The 22,152-nt window shown below is 39.5% G+C and overlaps 1 protein-coding gene across 4 annotated transcripts in view; it reads left to right on the forward strand.

Moving 5' to 3' along the window:
* Nucleotides 1-22,152, forward strand: part of NELL1 (neural EGFL like 1) — a 379,806-nt gene that overhangs the window by 301,547 nt on the left and 56,107 nt on the right. The gene's annotated exons all lie outside the window — the stretch shown is intronic.

The following is a 22,152-nucleotide window of genomic DNA, read 5'->3' on the forward strand; positions in this document are numbered from 1 at the left end:
GACAGCCAAATTCTGAAACCATTGACATTTCCAAAGTAAAATGCATTTTTTAAAAAAGCCAACCCAGTGGTACAGTTAAGCTATTTAAGATACCGACTGTAATGCTATTACATCCAGTTATCCTTTTCAGGGGGTCATGTGTATTACTTCACCTCAAAATGGGGTGAGTCAATTCTGCTGCATTTTGGGGGCCCTTCTGTTCATTATGCCCCTCCTGAAGTCACCACTGTTTCTGGTTGACAGAAATGAATAGTAAATAATTTTGTAACTTTGTAACTCTGAAACCCAACCCAGTTGGTACAGAATACGGTTGCAAGAGTAATAATTCAATCCTGTGCACACTTACTTGAGACTAAGAGTCATTGAACATAACTTGCGTAAGATTGTGCTGTCTCTTTTTCTCTTCCTCCTTCATAGCAATAAATCTGACTTGCAGGGATCTTTTAGCTTAGAAAACAAGGAAACAGAAATCCTTGCACCACTGTCTGCAGCTCCATGGGAAGTCTGGCTGGTACACTTCTTGGAATGCCTGTGGAAGCTGCTCATGATGAAGTCCTTCCACAAGTATCCCAGGAAGCATTCCAACCAGTGTGTGTGCATGTGCGGGGGGGGGGAGCGGTAGTGGTGTGAAAATGCTTTGCTTCTTTAAAAGCCAAGAACAATAATCTTGTTTAGAGAAGCTTTTAATGTTTGACAGATGATTGTATTTTAATATTTTGTTGGAAGCTGCCCAGAGTGGCTGGGAAAACCCAGCCAGATGGGGCAGGGTTTAAATATTATTATTATTATTATTATTATTATTATTATTATTATTATTATTATTATTTTCAGTCACCTTATAAAGGAAAGTGAAGCCTAAAAATGTAACCAAAATGTTGTGGAGATTAAGAATTTGGGGAAATTGTTCACAATTTGGTACAACACAATTTAGCATTGTTTCTAAGTAGCTGTAATGGTTCTAGGGGTTGCTCGTGCGTAAGTTGCCGCCACTCCTGGCTAGGTTGGTTGAACCCTTTCTGTCTGGACAGCCTTTCACTTCGTGGCTGTCTCAGTCGCTGGCAGAATCCGTCAGTGGGTGTTTCTTGAACTTCTTCCAGCAAAGAAGTTCTTTGACGCCAAGTCTCTTCCTACTCTCCCTGCGCGGAAGTCTTCTGCGCAGGGAGGGTGTGGGCAGCGGAGGACCCGTGCTCTCCCCACTGGTCTCTGGTGAAGAGTCCTGGAGCCTTCTCTCCGATTCCCCCATCTGCCCCCCCTTCACCCCTGGTGTTACGCTGATTTCCTTCCCCAGCAGATGGGCTGCCTCTCTCCCTGCTGGGACCCTCTCCGGCATCCCTCTGGAGCCTTCCCTCCGCCTCTCGCTCTGATGGCAGTTCCCTGACAGTAGCATTTGAAAGTAAAATGTGATGTTAAATTATTTCAGCATTGTGGGTTCGAGCCCCACATTGGGCTGCAAGAGATTCTTTCATTGCAGGGGGTTGGATTAGATGACCCTCGTGGTCTCTTCCAACTGTACAGCTCTGTGATTCTATATTGACAAAAACTGTTCACACAAATGTCATTTTCCTTTCTTGCAGTGTCAAAAGCTCAGTATGTAGCAACCCAGTGATTAATATAATTATGTTTCTTCTGCTATCACCTTTTGTCATAGACAGCTTAATATGGAACAGAGAAGATAATACATTACAGGCAATTTTACCTTTTTAATTTTTGTCTCCTTTGTTCTACAGCCTTGTGTTTTAAGCTAAAATCATGACTGTGTGATAGCCTTATCAGTGTCAGAATCTCTAGTATTATTTATTGCCTAGCTGCCTCTAGTCAATCATGCACTTCTGCTCAGACATATTCTTACAACTATATCAGAATGATAAGTGGTGATGTCTTATATGACTGATACATCGCTTTCTGACTTTAATTAAGTATCAAGGTTACCTCACTTGTATTCTGGAAGTATCCTATTACAAATGGCTACAAGTGTGCTTTGTGTCTTCTTATTGTACTGTAACGGACATGGGGATGAGGTAGACTAGGAATGTAAATGGAAAAATAAAACATAAATAAATTGAAACTAAAAGTGGGTCCCATGTTGCAGGTACTGTTGAGAACGTTTTACGGATCTGAGAATGTTGAATAAAACTGATCTAATGTATCTTTCTATCTTATCAAAAGCTAATGGTTAAGCAGTGCCTATGTGGTAGAGGCAATAAAGTAACCTGTCTTAGAAGCTGATAATTAGAAAAGTGCATATCTCGCGCCAATGAAATATCTACTACTAGAGAAATACAGTGAATGAGTGAATCATTTATTTGTAATTTTGAAACTGAGTTCCATGATAAATATATGTGATTATTTTGTTGATTTTTTTGTGAACGGGATTGAGGGGTGAACAATGTTATGCCACAAATAATACAACACATGCTGACAACTGCCACCATATTAGTCTTATGCTTTCCTTTTGGTTTATCTCTTTCTTAGGGTCCTAAGTAGAAATCCTAAACATGTGTGAATGTTGCTGCTGCTTCTTTGCTTGTGTGTTTTATTATTTGTTTCAGAGTCCTTTTATAATTTTTTGGATTGTTTTAGACTTTTTATCTGTATGACCAATAATAAGCACTTTATGAGTCCTTAGTGGCAGTTTTGTAAATAGGTTGACAAAAAAAAAAGAGACTGATTTTTAAGTTTGGAAGTCTAAACAGGAGACCAAACTGCATGGTTAGGATAGTTTACAATGCCAAGACAGTTCAGTGCACAACTCAGTTCTTGAGTTTCTACTTGGACATAACACTACTGTACATATACAGTGGTACCTTGGGTTACAGATGCTTCACGTTACAGACGCTTCACGTTACAGACTCCACTAACCCAGAAATAGTACCTCGGGTTAAGAACTTTGCTTCAGGATGAGAACAGAAATTGCGTGGCGGCAGCGGGAGGCCCCATTAGCTAAAGTGGTCTTCAGGTTAAGAACAGTTTCAGGTTAAGAATGGACCTCCAGAACGAATTAAGTTCTTACCTGATACAGGTACCACTGTATTTACAATTTGATGCTTCATAAAATCCATTGAGTGTTTGTTTCCATCTTGAGGAGTATGTTACACAACTTCCTCCTGATGCTGTGAGACCAAATGATGCTAACATCACAATGCTATGCATACTTGCTCAGAAGTCAGTCTCGCAGTGTTCAATGAGGCTTACTAACTAGTAAATGTGTAAAGTAAACCCATGAATTACGCACGTTTGACTTGTGCACATTCAGCTTTATGTGTTCAGCAAAAAATAAAAATAAAATAACAAGAAGGGGGCAGGCATCCAGAAAAAAAGACCATTGAACCAATTTGTTTTGAGTATACATGATTTTGGCGTGATCCCCAGAATGTAATCCCTGCATATGTTGTGGGCTTCCGGTATACAGTTGATACTCATTGGTGTGTGAGGTATCCATTCTTTTGATCTTGCATAGATATTTTGCTGTTGTGACATACTGGGTAACAACTGCATTTCTCCAGTAAGAAAATAAAGCTCAGAGTTCATCTCTTCAAAGGCTGTTTTGATCTCCAGCTGAAAACAAGATTATTGTCTGTTTTCCAGCCTCCCTGAGGTCAGCCACTGAGATATCTCAATCTGTCTTCAGAGCATGTTATGGAGAACTGATGAAAGAAAAGGGACAGTTTGTGCCACTAAAACAAAACACAAAAAAAAACATTTTTCCTTCCTCATATTTCCCTCTGTAGGTATTCAGCATTATATATAAGGGATGCTTTTTTATTCATAACTGTCCTTCTTTATATAGGCTATGATCCAAGGACAAGTTGCACAAAGGAAAATATTTAACACAGTTTGGATTCCAAATAAAATATTCAGTGATATATTTTCCTTCTTTCAAGGGAAGATTGTGCCCCAGGTCCAAAGCCCATTTCAATGATGTTAAAGAATGTATCATCCAAGGGTGATATGGTTCTGGGAGTCTTCACACAAGCTATTCGCTGTGCACATAGATGTAACAACTGTTTCTATGCGAACTGCAGTTCGCACTCCAAAAGGCAACAAAATAAAGATACAGTGAAATATTTTTAAGAAAAAAGAGATATACTACGAAGTGAGTTTGTATCATCTGTAGCTTTGTTCTTAAATAAATGAAGTTAGCCAGCAAACCTGCTGTACTTACGTGAACACAGTTTAATCTAGATTGCAGCTCAAACTATTAGCACAACTTTTATGTGAACAGCATATTTTTTCCAGGACTTCACTGGCTTCTGTCTTGATGTGTGATTTAAGTTGCTAGTTTTGATCTGTAACACATGACCCCTCTTCAGGTAAAAATGCTCCTTTGCAAGATGCACCAAGGAACCCTGCCTTGGTGTGTGTGTGTGCAAATAGCTCCTTGGTACCTGTGCAGCTGTCTAGCAATGGAGCCTTTGTGCATACAACTGTGTGCACAAATGATCCATTGCCACAGATAATGGCATTGTTCTCAGCATATCCCTGCTCCCTTCTTGAGTGGCGTGGAAGGGTTAATGCATGAAGAGGAGACTGAGGCAATAGTGGACAGCATGGTGGGGTGGTGGCAGAAGTCAAAAGTTAAAGCTGCATTTAGCATGATGAACACTTACGTAGTCTCAGACATGTCAGAGCATGAAAGAAGTGGAGATGAAAAGGCTGGAAAACAAATACCTGAATGGAATGAATATTTATGGAAAACCTAGTGTTGTGTTTATGCACACAGATCTAACTGGCTATAATTACAAAACTTTTTTTTTTTTTGTCACCGGAGGCCCAGGTGGCCCCGGCTGCTTGGAGCACCTTCCATTAACTTTGGCTTGCATGACAACTGTGGCTGTTCCTGAACTAAGGTAGCTTAGCCCTGTAGTTCAGGCATTGGTAGCTTCAAGATTGGATTACTGTAATGCACTCTGTCTTGGGTCTTCCCTTGTGCTTATTCTGGAAACCAGAGTTAGTGCAAAATGCTGTAGCGCAGTGCAGCATGATTCCTGAGAGGAGTGAGACACTGTTAGTTTATTACACTTTGGCTCAAAGATCTGCACCATTTGCCAGTAGGTTACTGGGCCAAATTCAAGATGTTACTACTAGTATATAAAGCCTTCAACAGCTTGGGACCAGTTTACTTGAAGTCTTGCCTTACACCATATGTGCCCACTAGACTACTTTGATCTACAAAGTGCCACGTAAAATTCATTTTGCAAGAAATCTTACCTTTTAGTGTGGCGCCTCCTGTGCTTTTGAACTCCCTGCATATTAATATTAGGCAAGCAACTTCATTGTACTGTTCTCAACACCTGTTAAAATAGTGTTTTATACAAGCCTAGCCAGAGAGGTAATTTGATTGCATATGTTTTTAAAACTGTTGCTTTTATCTGTGGATAAATTTATTAATATATACTGCTTTGAAAGTTTATTTCTATTGCTATTTTTAATGAATAGTTTGTGATATTTCATGTAAACTGCTTAGATATATTTTAATTAAGTGATATATAATTCTTGATAAATAAAATTATGAATATTTATTCAACTTACTATCCAAGCAACTTGCAAAACATAAACATAAGACAGATAGATATCTGTGTCTGTTGGTCTTTATATTTGTTACACATCTATGACCTGTTAAACTGTGGGGTATTGCTTTTGTTTTTAATTATGGTATGTATTTTTGTGTTTTTATATGGTAATGCACACAAAATCCACGCCATAGCAGCCACAGGAAGCTTTGGCAACATACTAATAGCAAAACAACATCATCTTAGTTTATCGAAAGTAGAGGAGGGGAAGTAAGTTTTAACCTAGCACCAAAAAGATGTCAGCAAAAGCAAAAGCATCTCCATCAGGGAAACCTCGCTGGAGAGAGACAGATGGGGAGCCACAATTTAAAAAGGCCCTCTCTCTGCTCATCACCCTCTGACTTGTAAAGAGCCTTATAGGTGAACGCCAGCACTTTGAATTGGGCTTGGAAGCATGGAGGCAGTCATTGCATTGCATTGCATTACATTGGTGTTATGTAATCTGTCAGCTGTCAAGCATCAGGCAACCACTTTCTGCCCTAAAAATATGGGTGAAACCTAGTATGCTACTGTACTGCTTGATCCTTATATAACAGACATGCAACAATTGTAGGACCTAAATAACTGCTGAAAAATAAATTATAGCCCCATACATTTTCACAACGTCATGTTTTCTATCTTGCATTAGTTAACAGCACCTTATATTTAGCTAAAACCTAAAGCCACTATGTAGAACAAAGCCAGACAGATCACCTTTATATCCTCCTTTTGTTTGTGCTTGCCCTTAAATTGAAGGATATGAAATTAAAGCCATTTGTAACTGCTATAATATTCAAAGAACCACTAAATATACCCTTTAAGCAAAATGGTAGTCAAAGAGCCTTTTCTTTGAGTAGTTGGGGGTAGGATTTGACCTTAATTCATGCAAATGCTCAGTTATTTCACATAAATACTTTTCTAGTAAAATGCATCACAGTTGAAAGGCAATGATTATCTTCCTTTGTGTTGGGAAAAAAAACCCCTCAATAATGTATTCATATTTATGGGGTATATGAGTTATTAGTCTTTCATAATCTTGAAGGAATCATGACTGCCTTTCATAGCTGATTTGACACAGTTTATAGTTTAGGATAATGGGTGTTAGCAGTGGGAGAAAAGAACTATATCCAATTTGCAAATGATTAAATATTCCCATATGACAGTCAAGACCACAAACAACAGCAGCAGAGCAATCTATTGTCCTGAGAAACATTTATAAAGTGGAATATATATTCTATACAGAGAATTCATGTTAGTTACTGTGACTCTTAAAAATGTGTTTGTACCAACTTCCTACTATTATATGTTTACTTAAAAAATGGGAACAGTGTTGTATTTCCACACAAGCTTTGACTTAAATATATGAAATTCATGACTTGGATTTAATCTCAGGCTGCCACATTATTAACACTAGGTGCCTGAAAAAAATAGGAAATGTTTATGAATTTCTGTTTATAAAAGGCTCCAAGAGGGCATTTCCTACTTCAAGATGGCTGCCTGTTCTGAAAGAGAGGTCATTCCACTTTTCAAACTGCAAATTTGCAGGGGTGGGGACTGGATCCAGGTCTCAGTTTAGCAACACATTACAGTACAGGAACAAAGGCTAGTCTTTCTGTTTCCACTTTAGTGCAGCTTCCTCACTACTACATAATGCTAACAAGAGACTTTAATGATTGCATGCTTAAATGTTGTATTCCTTGAAGGGATATCTAAGAGAATCCTTGAGGTGGCCATCATCTGGAGATAGATTCCGAGGATGCAATGCAGAAAGATGTCACATCTTCACTCATTCAAATTCACACTACCAAGGATTTGGGGGGCAGATAACATGTTCAGGGGTTTTTGTTTGCTTGCTTTAAACAGGAAATTGATTAGGGTGAGGGCTGAGGTAGAAGGATCAGGCCATCTTCAAATACCTCCATTAAAAATAGAACTGATTTACCTGTGCCTGGATGATGGTGTTATGTGCGGAAATAACCCTAATTTCAGTTCTCATGGGGGGCCAACACACTCTCACAGGGGAAATTGTGTGCCATACCTGATGTTGCAGCATGTCACATCACAGCATCCTAATCCATGGCACATTTCCAGTGTATGATGTAAATCATCCTGGGTTTAATCTAATATATCTAAAATGACTTTTGATCCCTCAGAGGCACATTTCCCAACATGAGAGAAGGTCCCCCAATTTTTGCCAATTCCCCTTTTCTTCTGCATCCCCCCAAGCTATCTACCACAGTGTCCTGGAGGGCCCACCAGTCCTCTAGAACAGATTTTTTTTAGGGTGCAGGGAGTTGAAGTGGCACAGCAGCATTGTAATTCTCCCACTGTGTCTAAATGATGAATTCCCATCCTAGCCATTGTTATCCTGACACCAAAGTGAATGATAATTAAATCTGGGACACCTTGCCATCTTGCCATGTACCAGAAGAATGAACTGGTACATTCTTCCTCCTTCATCCTTATGTAATTAATTAATTAATTTTGTATTTGGCCTGCCCAGTCTTTGCAAGATTACTATTTGCCAGTGCAAATAGCAATTACTATTACTAAAAGATTACTAAAAGTTTTATAGTCATTCCTAAGAGGCTGACAGCATCTAGCAAACAAGAGCAAACAGGAGGGAGAGACAAACTTTAAAGTTGGCCTATTACCTGGGAAGTAACTCCACATGCACTGGATAATCATACCCTTTGAAAGCTCAGGAACAGTGCTATCCAGTCTGGAAAAATCTGTCTTTCACTCAAGTAGATGTAGACAGTAACTGATGTGGCAGCCATCTAACATGATTATAAAGTGAATTGCAAAGAAAAGCAGCCAAGCCTTTCCTAAACAGTACAGGTCACTGAGGTCTGTATGCTGAAAGAGCTATCCAGTTTGGCGGCTGGAAACTTATTCACCTCCTATTAGCATTCCTAGGCTTCTGATTCTACTGTGAACTACTGTTGTAATTCGGAAGGCACTTTATCCTATTGTCTTAACATTGAAACAATTGTTTCTTGTTCTGTTACTCATAAGAATGAAAAATTATTGTTCTTATGCCTCTGATGTCCTTTCCTCTCTCACACACTTTTCTTGGCATTGAGCATGTTTTGTCTTCCATCACTTACTATATTCATAATTGCTTTCTGAATCCTTTCAGATTTGGAATACTTTTTGGACTAGGATATCTAAATCTGAACAAAACAATTCTAGAGAGATCAATGGTGATCTGTTTCTTTTTAAGTTTTAGATGCTTATTTTAATAGAATCTCATATTCACTTTTTGTATGTTATTGAAATGTATCTTGTGTGATCTTTTTCAAAAAAAAATGTTGCTTTCATCCCTGAATTTAAGGGTTAAGAAGTGCTACAGCAGCTATTGTCTTAGAACCAATGTATATACAATATAATTTCTCATATAAAATTAAAACAATCTTCTGAAACCTTTTTCTGGATGCCTCCACTCTTGAAGCTTAGGCAGGTGGCTACAGGGGAGAGGGCCTTCTATGTGTTAGCATCCTTATTTGTGGAAGATTCACTTTTCTATATTCTAGATGCCAGACTGCATCCATTTTGTTTGCCCAAGCTTTTAACAGTAACTGATAGTAGTTGACTCAAGTTGTTTTATTGATATATCTGCTGTTAATTGATTTGTTTGCTCTTTTATTCATGTTTATGGTTGTGTTGTAACATGGAGCTCATAGGTGACCTTGAAAGCTATTTTTTTAATGGAAGGTCACAATATTTGGTTGAAAAAATAAATAGTGAACCTGATAGAAATGTTAAATTCATTGTGGTTTCCAAGATAGGAAGCATAATTTGTTATTACTGCCTAGTTTTATAGAGCTGGTGTTGATTTTGTCCATGACACATGGGATCAAAATCAGTAAAGTCTGCAGTCCTCAAATCATGACGTCTACTTACTGGCTTAGGGAATGATTTAGTTGTAACTCTATTGCACTATACTTAGAAAATAAAAACCTCTGTCATTGAACTGACAGACCTACAGTCTTAGATTTTAGCAGCGAAGTTCTCTGATTTGATATGCTCTAAATTTTGCTTAAATATAATAGATTCTAGTCTAAGGAAGGCATTTAACAGAATACAGTAGAGTCCTGTAAGTAAGTATATTGATTTGTAAAATGAAAAATAAGGAAGGTGACACTTGTGTCGTGTAATGTTAATATTATGTAGTAACTGGGACTACGAATGTTTAAAGGTTTGTTAAAATATAGAGCACTTTTCAGACTTCAGGCCTTACATGCTGCAGTTTTATTGTTCCTGACATTTTTAGACTAGTAGAGTAATTGAGGCAGACACAGCCTGCTACAAATAGACTGCCAACCTCAGTTTTGCTTCCATCCTCCTTACCTGTGGCCAACTGTTACACTGTCATGCTCTTTCATCAAAACAAAACAAAACCCTAACTTTAGGGGAGGGTGTAGGATAGCAGGTGGCATGGGTCTTCAAAGAAAATAGAACAAGCTCAACATGTTATGCTGGGGGTGTTTTCTGCTGTCAGGGACCACACCCCATTATTCCTGGCCAGTTTTATTTTCTGGGGTTTGTAGTTCAGACCCATTATTCCCAATGGAAAAAGGTGCAGCCAGTATTTCATTTTGGAAGGAGGAGATGTCTGCAAGATTGTGCTTTACCACCTGCTACTCACTTTCAGGTGGCGCTGTGGGTTAAAGCCTCAGCGCCTAGGACTTGCCGATCGAAAGGTCGGCGGTTCGAATCCCTGTGGCGGGGTGCGCTCCCGCTGCTCGGTCCCAGCGCCTGCCAACCTAGCAGTTCGAAAGCACCTCCGGGTGCAAGTAGATAAGTAGGGACCGCTTACCAGCGGGAAGGTAAACGGCGTTTCCGTGTGCGGCTCTGGCTCGCCAGAGCAGCGATGTCACGCTGGCCACGTGACCCGGAAGTGTCTCCGGACAGCGCTGGCCCCTGGCCTCTTAAGTGAGATGGGCGCACAACCCCAGAGTCTGTCAAGACTGGCCCTTACGGGCAGGGGTACCTTTACCTTTACCTTTACTCACTTTCCCAAGGTGAGTACTTTTCCTTAGCAGAGGGTAAAGTGGAACTAGGTGATGGGGGTATTCCAACAGTTGATCCCTTTGAGCATTTTCTTTTGCATTCTCAAAACTCTCCTGAGACATTTGGAGAATTTGGCAAGAAGTCATGAAGGATCATATTGATTTTCAGGGGAAAATCAATTTTTCATATTTCAGCCCAGACTATTTGCACATCACTGAGATCAAATGAGGCAGTTGCTCACCTAAGACAACAAATTTTGGGTAGTATTTTAGGTACTACTGTGGGCATCCATTTTTTTTCTTTTTCTAATTTAGTTTTGAAAGTGCATACCACAGTTATTTAGGACGAGCTGTATGTGTGTGTGCAATACTTGACAATCATGGGCCCTTTTCCCTTTTGGGTTGTGGTTGCCTTTTTAAGCCCCCCCCCCCGCCCTGGGCTTTTTAAATGCCCTCCTCCAGCAACATAATGCACATGCCCCCACCCCAAAAATAAATATGAAAACCCTGATATTTGTGAGGTTCTTCATGACAAAACATCATGGGATAGAATATTATGCTACCTGTTCTGCTGCTAAGTTAAACAGGCTAGTTGTTTCTATTGTCTGGTAAGAGTGTTTTTTTTTTTAGGAACACCTATATATTTAACTATATATATGTACATATCTTGAAATAAATTAGCTGAAAGCAAGAATCTTCTATACATACTGCAAGGTCCTGAATAAATGCCTCTGTTTCCCTGAAAACACATTTTTAAAAACATTGACAGTGATGTGTCTAGAAGATCTTGTACCTACACTAGAAGAATGTGAATGTCATTCCAAAGGTTCAGTTGAATTGTTGTTGTCCCTGAATGACACATGCATCAAGAAGGCATGTGAGAAGCATAAATAGTGATTAACAAAACATAGAGCCATAGTCACTTAGAAGTACTAGTGTCGTCATAATGCAACAGAAACAACACACTGCTGTGCTGGAAAATAGCCTTGCACATGAACTAAGTTTCTCTTGAATGAACTAAATTTCTCCTGAAAAGTGAAGCTGGGGATGCACAAAACAATCACAATTACCTGACTTCTGGTCAGGCTATGGCACTAAGTTTGCTGAATGAATTTTTGTCTGTTGTTCCTTTGTGCATGAGCAGCTAAGCACACATTGTGAAGAAGTGGTTTTCAAAAGATAGAGACTTCAATAGCACGTCAAAAGCTTTCTTGTCAAAATTCCAACTGGCATTTTGGCAGTTCCTTGGTCATGCAGTATATCTGTCTAGCTAAACATTCAAATCAATGATTTGTTCCTCCTGGTGAGAAGCCCTTATTTGGAAATTGAACCCATAGTGTGTTTGCCTTCAAAGATAAATAAAAAGAAAATGGATTGCCTGACCATTTATTAAATGGAAATGAATGTTCAGAGAAAAGTCATTTTGCTTCATCTTCCATAACCATTTCTCTTATCAAGGTATGTCATTAATGTCTAGGCATTCTTTTTTGAGGAAATGTAAGCTATTTTGCTTTAGCAATTTTGGTACAAAACTATCCTTAAGGAACTTAGATTTCCCAAGCTTTTTTTTTTTTTGCTTGCTGCCCCTCTTTGTTTGATACTTGCCTCAGAACCTCCAATCTCTTTACAATAAATAGTAGAATCTTTTATACTCTACCAGCAGATCCACAGAGTATTTAGGAAGATTTCACAGACACTTTTTAATAATCTGGAAGATGTTATGGAACAGATTTGTGTTTTCCTTGCCTGGAAATAGCTCTCAGCATTACTTTCTTCCCATAGAAACTAATGTATTCAAAAGCCTGATCCCAAACACATCTGAGTGTTTGGAGTTGTCAATAATATGGGAATATTTCCTTGTCATTCACTTATCATTTGAAATTCAGTGTAATCTTGGCTTAAAATTACATGGGCTCTTTTGTCGTTATAGTACTCAATCTTCATTCTTATCGAGAGAATGCTGGTAGCTGAATAAAGTAACTAAAATATGGCAAAACTCGATTTACTATAATCAAGAGATGTATAATTGGCCTATAATCACTGCCTACTTATACGATCCTTTTCCCTTATAGTATATAAAGAGTATCCCCTCTTGAATGAGTGTACACAGATGTCAAGATCATATATAACAGCTGCTGCATACAAATATAGGTACAATAATTATTTATAAGGCTAGATTCTAATTAACTTCCAATTTAGCAGAAAAGAGGGCAGTAAATGATTAATTTAGGTTCTTTTTTTCCATACTCAATGAAATAATCCTCCACTTTAGCTCAAAAGATTCTTTATAATTATTTTTTTGCGTCCATTGTGTACTCAATATGTCTAGAATCAGATGGCCAGATGAACAGATGACAGGGAGAGATGAGGGCCCCACTACCAGTAAAGAAGAATGGTTGATCCCCCGCCATTTCTTGCACAGATTCAAGCTGCCTCCAGGCACTCCCTCCCATCTGTCTAAAAGTCCTGTGAAGAGCTGTTAACTGGTTGTGCCAGCTGCCCCCCCCCCGTCATCTCATGCGAGCCATGCTCTGGAATGTCTGCAACAGGCTAGGCTCTCCTTGTGATCTGGAACCATGATTATATAAGGTTTGGGATCCTGGCGGAAGCAGACAACTCATTGGGTAGGCTACCCCATGGCCCACTTTCTCCCAATGTGTGGTTGGTGTGTAGAGCATGGCAGGGGATGCACTGTTAATCATGTGAACCACAATAAAAATATATGAAAGGCTTCAGTGTACATAAAAAAAAACCTGCCACAATGATTCACTTTAAAATGTGTTACCTAGTGGTGACTTCCAGACAGAACGCCATTTGCCTGCAGTCAGGTCCAGCTAACCAGTTAGGAAAAATAAGGCAATTAGCAGCTTTGGGCTTCTGTTCACTTACCTCATCTGCCTCCATTCCTCTTCCCCGCTTCCTTTACATTTAATATTTTGCCACTGCTAATGTGGTGGAGGAAGTGAGAGCTGGACCATAAAGAAGGCTGATCACTGAAGAATTGATGCTTTTGAATTATGGTGCTGGAGGAGACTCTTGAGAGTCCCATCGACTGCAAGAAGATCAAACCTATCCATTCTTAAGGAAATCAGCTCTGAGTGCTCACTGGAAGGACAGATCGTGAAGCTGAGGCTCCAGTACTTTGGCCACCTCAGGAGAAGAGAAGACTCCCTGGAAAAGACCCTGATGCAGGGAAAGATGGAGGGCACAAGGAGAAGGGGACTACAGAGGACGAGATGGTGGGACAGTGTTCTCGAAGTTACCAGCATGAGTTTGACCAAACTGCGGGAGGCAGTGAAAGACAGGAGAGCCTGGCATGCTCTGGTCCATGGGGACACGACTAAACGACTAAACAACAACAACAAATGTGGTGGAACATAGGAAGCTGCCTTATACCAAGTCAGACCATTGGTCCAGCTAGCTTCCTGGCAATAGCTCTCCAAGGTTTCAGACAGAAGTCTTTGCCAGCCCTACCTGGAGACGTTGGGGGTTGGATTTAGGATATTCTGCATGCAAGGGAGAACCACTGATCTACAGCCCATGGCAGTTCAGCTCCCCATAAAATACATTATCTTTTAAAATTACTTACAAGTGCAAAGTTACTTATGTTCAAATGTTCAAAGTATAACGTTGATCATTGAGTTGATCAGAAAGGCAAGGCACACAAACTTTTTAAAAAATGGAGGAGAGGATTATGTGCTTTCAAAATAATACCTCAGAATCCTAATTTCTACACCTGATGTTGCTAACCTTTGAAACACTGAACACGGTAAATACTTCATGCTGTAATTTTAACCCTAAAAAAATGCATATGAGAAATAGTTTGGAGGAATTCTGATCATATTAAAGCAGGGGAGGCCAATGAGGACTCATAGCTCACATCAATTATACGTACAGACTTACCTAGGAGTAATGACAATGGAATTCACAGGGACTTTTGAGCACAGTTTTGGCACCTCTCAGGTGGTTTCCATTGTGGGCCAGTGCTCCTTTCGCCCACTTTTTGCCTTTACATACTTCTGAGAAGCCCAAAACGAACATTTCAAGTCAAAATGGAAGCTGGTCAGCATGTGTGAGTCTATCTGTGACTCCACCGAGCTCCTAACTGCTCTTAGCTGCTATTGGTCAAGCTATGGGGTGGGGCCAATCCATATTTCCTTTTCTTCAATCCGTCACCTGTATAGCAGTGGCATGTTTTAAGGTTTCCAGCCAGGCCTATACTTTTGAAAACAAGGGAGGTGAAGGTGCATTTAATTGACCTGTGTCAGAACCAAGGGCACCTGCATCTGTTCAGGGCTTCCCAGAGGCGCCTGGCGACTTACTGTAACAACTTTTTCTTGGAAAAAAGCACTGCTTCTAAGTAGATGTGCATAGGCTTGCCCTGTTAGTTGAACATATACTGCTGATAATTCTGGTGCCTTTGTACTGTATTATAAATATTTTAATAAATATTATTGCCAATGACTGAAATAAAGAAACAGGACTATTTCATCATGTGTCACAGTTTTATTGACCTTGATTCACCTGAAGTTTCAAATTTTGTACTAACAATACTATGCCCAGCACATGTATTTGGTGAGGAATAATCCCCTTTAATATTTTTAAGTGACTGGTAGCATAGTCAGAATCTGTAATCTTGTTCCATGAGCAAGGCAGGTTATTGTTTTTACAACACTTTGAACTCGCAGAGAAATTAAAAAAAACCTCCCTAAATGTAATTAATAAAATAGTAGTAAATTTAAATTATAAAGAAGGCAATAAATGGGTTCCAAGTTGTTAACTGCACATAGAAATAGTTGTGCTCCTCCTGGAAATGATAAACACTGTTTTCAATTTAAAACCATCAACCAGCACAGCTAGCAATTGTTCTCGGTGTCAGGGGTATGGCCTCCATTGTAGCAGTAAGCCAATTATGCATACTGCACTGCTTCTCTTATATTCACTTCCCTTAAACTGTAAAGAAGGAAACAAAAAGCCACGAAACAGATTACCACACTGGATGATTTCAAAACCAAATTAACAGAAATGCTAGCCTCCTTGTGGCTTTTGCACACGCTGCATGTGAAAAGAACAGCTTCACAAAGGTATTGCACATTTAGTATACTTCGCAGAAACAATATAATTTTCTTAAGGCTAGAATGAGATTAGGCATTTCCTACCCCATAGTATGATTCCATACTACACTTTCCTCAGAGATCCAAAGGGCGTCACATCACACTGCCCCACAAAGACAGTATTGACGGGATAGCATATCTTTTGTGGTGGTGGTGGTTGTATATCTTTGGTTGTTGTTGTTGTTGATTTCTTTATACAGTTGCTTATTCTTCTGCCTCAGGCAAATATATACAGTGGTACCTCAGGTTACATACGCTTCAGGTTACATACGCTTCAGGTTACAGACTCCGCTAACCCAGAAATAGTGCTTCAGGTTAAGAACTTTGCTTCAGGATGAGAAGAGAAATTGTGCTCCAGCGGCACGGCGGCAGCGGGAGGCCCCATTAGCTAAAGTGGTGCTTCAGGTTAAGAACAGTTTCAGGTTAAGTGCGAACCTCTGGAACGAATTAAATACTTAACCCGAGGTACCACTGTATTCTGAAAATGAGATAGTGGGGATGAAATCATTCTGTAAGGCGATTTTGGGCAAACCATACCCACCTTTCCCTTGCCTGTGAACATATATTGCATCAGATCTGGGATTCTTCAAGCTGCTATTAAAATGCAAAAGGATTAGCAGTGCACTCCTGATGCTTACTTTGAGCTGTTATCTTGAATTCAAACTAGGGGTGCACAGGATCTGCCCTTGTGCACTGGGGCTTCTTTAATTATGCACCCACCCACCTACCCACCCCAAAGTTGGCTCTAGAGGCAGCCCTCTTTAGGGAAGTTTTTAATGTCTGATGCTATACTGTTTTTAATATTCAGTTGGAAGCTGCCCAGAATGGCTGGGGAAACCCAGCCAGATGGGTGGGGTATAAATAATAATAATAATAATAATAATAATAATAATAATAATAATAATTAGAAGCATCCTCATTAATAATTTGAAAGGGGAAAAATCCCACCCATCTATTTTCCCCTTCTGCCTTCATCTGTACCAGTATTTCAAGGGTAAGATTAGTAGACCCAGGGAAAATTCTCTTTTAGGCAATTACATTTTCACTCAAGATGTTATTTTAGCCTTCAGAAATGAAAAGGAGTATTTTTTTCCCTTGTCATTCTAATATATTGTTTAATTTTCCAATATTAGATCAAGTTGCCAGAAACTTCTCAGTGATGGGTTTACAAAGCCACTGGATATATAAAACTAAATAACTTTGCAACATACTTTCTTTTGCTTTAAATAAAATGCTGAAACCATTACATACATACTAGAATATTAAAAGTATTAAAAGGGAAGAAGTGGCTGAGAGAGTGTTTTGAATTTTGCAGACATAACTTCAAGATGTGCAGATGGTGCTGGAACCTTGATCAGCGCAAGGCCTAGTACCTTATAATAATGCTTCCTATTCAGAAGATGATGAGGATTAATAACGGGGGGCCAAACTGTATGCTGCATAAAACGAGTGGATGCACTTAAATCCTGGATCAGGAAGGTTTTGTTAACTATTTTCCCCTTGGCATGGTGTCAGTGATCACCACTCCCCAAGCTGCTGTTCCCACTGGGAAAGAAGGTAACATTCTCTTTCCTGGATTAATCACATATGTAATATAAAAAGATAATCACATGATACCATTGTGAAGGCAATTGAAAATGGGAGTGGGGGGCAATGTAAATGAATAGACAAATATCTTTGCAAAGGGGTTGAAAAATCATTGGGAAAGGATATTGCTTTTTGACACTCTATTTTTGTTTTATTTTATTGCCAGATGAAACACAGTTTTGGTCAGCCCTAACCATTTTTTTAAAACCATCCAGCTGCAGGTAGTGACATAATTCAAGACCAAGATTGGAAAACCCCTGCTTCTTGTTGGAGCAGGAGAGTTTTAACTAATAAGCACTGGATTAAGCCCAGAAGCTTAATAGCGCAGTGCAGCTCACTCAGATAAACACAGATGTAAGCCCCATGGTTTGACATTGCAATAAGTGGGCAGTGGCATTCTACCCTTGCTTTTAATTTTTTTCTTTATAAATATGTTATTAGTTCCTTATTATTTATTACTGACTGACAAGATTTGCAAAGGAATAATTTTTAACAAGGCATTGGAATAAAGCGTAGATGCCCGTGAGCATATAAAGAATGCAGCTTGTTTGCTACAAGCTTTGGAGCTTACCATACATTGATCTTTAAATTTGATTCTTAAGAGAAAGACATATTAAAACCCTGAAATGTAAGAAATTAGTTCCACAGAAATACTCCTTTCCTGTGTTTATAAACCACTCTATTTTATTTTTTACTAGCATCTACATTTGGAACAGTAGAATATTGAAGGGGGAAGAGAGAGAATGAGAACAGGAAAGTATAAAAATGGGTAAATGAGCAATAAAAACCAAGCAAAGGCTTATTGTGAAATATATCTCCCTTAAAGCATTGTTAGAGGCAGACTTGTTCATATCTTTCCTACTGCTCTCTTGATCCAATATCTCCCACTGGCACATTAAAGAGGCTAAAACAGCCCCAGTAGCTTACTTGCATGTAAGTCAGCCAAACAATGCCTCCCTAAAGATGATCTCTCCTCATTCATCTTCAGCTTTTCTGGGCAAATAACCTCACATAAGCACTGCAGAAGCCTTCATCATATCGGATGCAGAGCATTAAGATTATTATTGCTGCCAGCACAATGGAAGCCCATCAGCTGACAAGCTCACAACATGGTGACTCCAAAGTGCTCATCTGTGCCTCCCATATGAACTCAGCATCTATAGTGTAACAAGCTGAAGGGAAAACAAAGGAAGCGTGAAACAGGCCTTTAAAACATCAGCGGTGGCCAGGGACTAGGCAGCCACCCAGACAAAATCAATCAAGGGGAGTCAACTGAAGCAGCATACTCAAGCACACCATACAAAAGAAAGAAGAGCTTCATGGTCCATAGGAAAGCTTAAGGGTAGCTGGAAGAGGCTGCTGAGCAGAATCTTCATTGTCAGCCACTCTCTCCCCCCCCCTTTCCCCTTCAGTGGCACAGCAGGGTTGGGAATATTCAGGCTTCTCAACATGTAGACAGAAAAAGTTACCTGTATAGATAGGTAGCCCTGACCAATATTATGAAGGGTCGTATATAAATACTTCAAAATAAAACCTAACAATTCCTGCAAACATTTGATTAAAATTTCTGTGTGTTGGCAAATGAATAGTTTCCTGGATAACAATGGAAAGTGAGTGAAAGAGGCAAGACACAAAATAGGGATAAGCAGTATTTTAGAAACGACAGGAAATAATGAATAGAAAGACATGTCTCAACTGACAACATGCTTGAGTGTAAGGATATGTCTTACTTATTTGCAGATTTTTTAATTGTTCCAACAAAAAGGGCTCCAGAGAAGTTTACAGATCACTTGAAATTGCTTACAATCTAAAAACATGTAACACAAAAGGAAAACACCTGGGCCCTAATTTGTACATTTGAACCTGGCTGGGAGGTAGTGCCCCCATGGTTGCCAAAGCTGAGGGGCATTTGCCGGCAACCATGTGGGTTTGGCTGGCCGAGAAGGTGGAGAGTAAGGATCTGCATCAGACACTAACCAGGAAAGTGATGAGCACCAATTCTCATGATTACATGGAGAGGAAAATTTCAAGGAGGCAGCACCGAAAGTTGCTAGGCTTTCAGCCGCACCAGTGGAGTGGTCCTTTAGTAGCATACATCATCTGCATACATCAGTGTAATGCTGCAGTTAAATACAAAAGTATTCAACAGAGAGGGAGGGAGGGAGTGACTCCCTGGTTTAAGCATAGAGTCAAGACAAAACCCAAAAAGTAATGCAGTGTAAGCTTAGCAATTCCTTCATTGAGAAAACAGTTGTAGCATTAATTCTATCAGGATTCAGTTCTCTATTCATTTCAGCAGAGCTACAATATAAGTAGAAATAAACTAGCATTCTCCCATATTTGCTCAACCCCTTAACCCTATAATGATGCATCACCTTCTTAGCCACCAATTACACAGAGCATACTGCAGACTAAGGGGAATTGTGGATTGGTTATTAAATTACAGGAAGACATCACTGATTTATACTTAGTTGAAGGCAAAATCTTAATGTCTGTGACCTTCTCCCAGCAGCCATGGATCAGTGGCATTAGAGCTATCTATATAATTAAGATGTGTGTTTGTATTTATTGCCAAGTGATTGTACTTCAAGTGCTAGATTTTTTTTTCCAGTTTCCAAAATGTTTGGTTGAAGAACTTTTTGGGCTGGAACCAAACTTTAGCAGTTCTAAGTTTATATAATTCTATCAGGCAGATAGAAAAATGGTACTGCATCTAATCTAATCCAGCAACTCACTGTTATTGGAGTGTGTGTGTGTGTGTGTGTGTGTGTGTGTGTACTTTAAAATGTGGCCATCAAACCAGCAATGGGCGGTGTCTTGGGCTTTGCCACTCACCTGACCTCCCTCTGGCTGTAGGGTAATGACAAGGAAGGATGAGGTAGTGGTGAGGGCAATGTGATGCAAAAGTGCTGGTGGAGGCAATCCACTGTTCCTTCTGGTACATTTGCACTATAGTGCCCTTCCCTTGGCCCTTTCCTTCTCCATCCTGGTATACAGCAGTGACACAACAGGAAGGAGGTCAGGTGAGCAGCGCAGCCCCAACACATCATCTGCTGCTGCACTGAACCTTTCAGAAACATGAAAGCTTGTAACTAATAACTGAAATATTATCAGCAGCTCACAATGCACTCCTTGCTAGGTAACCTACCTGCAGACAAAGACAAGCTGGGAGAAAATGCATGTAGGTTGAGATCAAATTTAGAGGACTGTTATGTCTCTCCACCAAGAAAGGTTCGGTTGGTTGGAGAAAAACACAGAGCCTTTTCTGTGGAAACACCCTGGTTGTGGAATTTACTCCCAATGGAGGAGAAGCTCAGCCCTTCGCTGCTAGTGTTTAGGCAAACAGGGAAATCTTCTAAAATCTCTCAAGAGCTTTGCAGCCACTGCTGCGCAACCTAGGTAAGGGCTGCTTCAGCAGCATGGCAGCACATCCCATTTCATCTCAGGTGGTGAAACAAGATTCACTGCCCCTGCTGTAGTTTTATTCTCCTCCCTTTTGCCAGCCAACCATTGCAACCTTCTCCAAGCATTTTCTCTCTGCTTGTCTTTTGCTCCTGCTCCCTCACGAGTTATAAGAAGTTCTGAAGCCTCAAGCCCCAAAGCTACATTTCATCCTAGCTATTTCCTATCTGCCTTATCAGGTCACTGCACAGGGAGGGGAAGCTGCTTGTGTTGTCCCTTCGCAGCCATCCTCTACCAACAGGCCCTGTTGACTGGAGTCTCTAAGCAAGTGAAAAATACAGAAATACAGAAAAATAAGGTGGGGCTGTGTATAGCCATCCCTATCACACACTGTTCTTTTCATTAATTTTATTTAAAGGTTTTGATTTTTTATTTTGTTTGTTTGTTTCCATCTTCTGTGTAAACAATTTTGGGACCAAAAAGCGGTATTAAAATATTTTTTAAAGTAAAAACAAACAAGCGAACAAAAACAAGCAGTGTCCCAAACTGGTATATGCTTTGGGTTCTTATCACTTTGTAGATGTTTGCTCAAGTAAATTATAGGACACAAATAAATCATAGGACACAATGCTAATTTTGATTAGAGGGGTGTTGCCTGCAGGTAAAAGAAGGAGATGTGAACAAACATTGGCTGCATTTACATAGGAAGCAGCAAGCAAACAGCATTAGAAAGTTCTGTGGATGACATTCAAGAAGGTGTGCCTTACTCCAAAGTCTGTTTTTCAAAAAGAGAATGTTGCACAAAATACTTTCAGTTAATTCTTGCTAGCATATCTGCTTTGTGGAGAGGGTGTATTAATCCTTTCTATGATAGGCAAAAATGTTCAGGAAATGGATGTTCACACTCCGGTAAAATTCACAGTACAAATCATTCATAGGTGTAGGCTCTTTAAAGAGAACTTTGTTCCTTCCTCACTTTTAATTCATTCCTGAGAGTATGTATATAATGATACACATTTGTTCATTACTTCATTGCTCAGAAACTATGAGATCAAGTTATGACTAGTATATGTGACACAGACATCACAAAATAAATAAAAAATCAGAGTCAGAGGTGACCCATCACCCCAGACACAGCCTTTTCAGTATAAATATTTACAGGTAATATTTACAAGTAATAGTGTGTTCATGCATGAAGCTGTAAGAAATTGTGGTGTCCATTTATATAGGAATCAGGCCTCAGTTTCAATGAAGCAGGAATATTAAGGGTTTGTTAAACTGAAGGGAAAATGGAGGCTTAACAACAAGATAAAATATAGCTGTATCTTTTTACTTCTTTCACAACGATCTATTATGGTATAATTAAAGTACATTTCTTTGAACACGTGTCATATATTTGAAAAGTTTTATTAATAATAATAATAATAATAAAACTTGACAAGTCCCTTAACTTCTCTTGCAGGATTTTCCATTTATTTCAGTTGT

The sequence above is a fragment of the Podarcis melisellensis genome (assembly GCF_964234715.1).
Source record: "Podarcis melisellensis genome assembly, chromosome: 1".
Lineage (NCBI taxonomy): Eukaryota > Metazoa > Chordata > Lepidosauria > Squamata > Lacertidae > Podarcis > Podarcis melisellensis.